Source organism: Anarrhichthys ocellatus, unplaced genomic scaffold (assembly GCF_004355925.1).
Source record: "Anarrhichthys ocellatus isolate YVR2014 unplaced genomic scaffold, GSC_Weel_1.0 scaffold40, whole genome shotgun sequence".
NCBI lineage: Eukaryota > Metazoa > Chordata > Actinopteri > Perciformes > Anarhichadidae > Anarrhichthys > Anarrhichthys ocellatus.
In genome coordinates, this window is record NW_022280070.1 from 80,856 (window position 1) to 82,563 (window position 1,708).

At 46.0% G+C, this 1,708-nt stretch overlaps 1 protein-coding gene across 1 annotated transcript in view; it reads left to right on the forward strand.

The window, feature by feature from the left end:
- The window catches only part of pvalb6 (parvalbumin 6), a 35,185-nt gene that overhangs the window by 296 nt on the left and 33,181 nt on the right, over nucleotides 1–1,708 (forward strand). The window lies entirely within an intron of this gene.

Sequence of the window (1,708 nt, forward strand, 5' to 3'; positions counted from 1 at the left end):
TGTGTGTGTGTGTGTGTGTGTGTGTGTGTGTGTGTGTGTGTGTGTGTTGGTGCTCATTAACCTTACATGCATCAGCTGCTGCTTTAGGAGGCAGGTGGAGTGACTGGTGAAAAGAAAAGAATAAAAAGGGTTGTGGAGAAAACCAGCTGTTCTGCAGCATATGGCAGAGTGACATGACAGGAAAGTGAAAAGAGATGTAAAAGAAACAAACAGCGCTATTTGACGATGATGATGATGATGGTAATGGTGTGTCAGGGGAGAAATTAAAGAAAAGCAAGGAAAAAGAAAGGAAGTCAAAATCGACTGCTGCATCCAAAAAAGACAAAAAAAAGAGACGGAGAGAATTCATGAAGATGGACATAAAGGCAAAAATGGAAATCAGGGCGTGAGACAAAATAAACTAAAAAACATTGAAAATGAATTATAGAACAGCCAAAAGAGAGTGGGAGAAATAATTCAGAAATGAGAATGGGATGCTGATGTTTCCCAGTGAAGCAGCTGCATGCGTACAAACGCAGCGGTGCCTGCCTCCTCCTCTCCCGTAACAATCCCATTCACAAACAGGACCCGAGAAGAGGAGCTGGTGATTGGTTCCCCGGGCGCTGTGTGTCTGTGTGTGCTCCATTGTGTGTCTATGTGTGAAAGAAAGAAGGGGAGTAGGGGGATGAAATCCCATTACATTCCTATGCGGGTGAGGCTGAGGCTTCCGAGCAGAGGCTTGAATGAAACTGCAGGGTATGCGCTTCTACATTAACATCCCATAGTCCATACTATACAGTAATGTAGAGAAGGTGAAAGATGTATAGTGACACAACATTGGCACAACCCAGACTCAAACTTCGTCTTTCTCCCACATTGCGTCATTCTCAGTGCTGCTCCAGATTGTCGTCCCTCTCCCTGCCACTGTCGCTGTCCCCGCCACAATCTCACTGCCACCGGCAACCCTCTTAGATTAACAGCTGTCCAAAACGAAAATGCTCTCCTGCCTTGCCAATGCGGGCCAATTTAGAAAGTGACATTTGTTTAGAGAGGAGCTGTTGGTGCGTAGACTTGAAAGGCAGGGAGGTGATGGAGAAGGGAGAGAGATGGAGGTGAGACAGGGAGGAGGAGAGAGAAACCTTCTCAGGTCACAGTATAGAGGAATAGGAGGAATCAATCCTTGAGGTACACCGCAAGTACGTTACATAGATGAGGAAACAGACGGATAGGAGTTGAACCACTCAAGAGATAAGGGTGAAACAGAGTTAAGAGAGGCTAGAAGAAAAGCAAGAATTGTTATCAGCCTCACTACAGACGAGAGAATAAAAGTAAGAAACTATTATTCTCCTCCTCTCACTCAAGTGGATCCTATAGATGACATACAGACTATACTTTAACCAATCACCCACCTCTCTGGACATTCCCTTCTGCTCGTTGCGCTCTCGCTCTCTCTCCCCCCCCATATTCTTTCTCCACTCTCAAACCCACACATCATACGACCCCTTTAACTTCATCACCACTTCTCCATTAGATATAAAAGTCAGGCGTGATGCATGGTGGCATATCCCCTCCTGATTTCATGGGAAATCAGTGATTTAACGAGCGTGGAGCTCTGTGGAGTGTGAAATACCCAGGTGTGATATAATGCTCCTGGGGGAGGAAGCCTGGGTATGGGACGCTTGAGAGAGAGAGAGAGAGAGAGAGAGAGAGAGAGAGAGAGAGAGAGAGA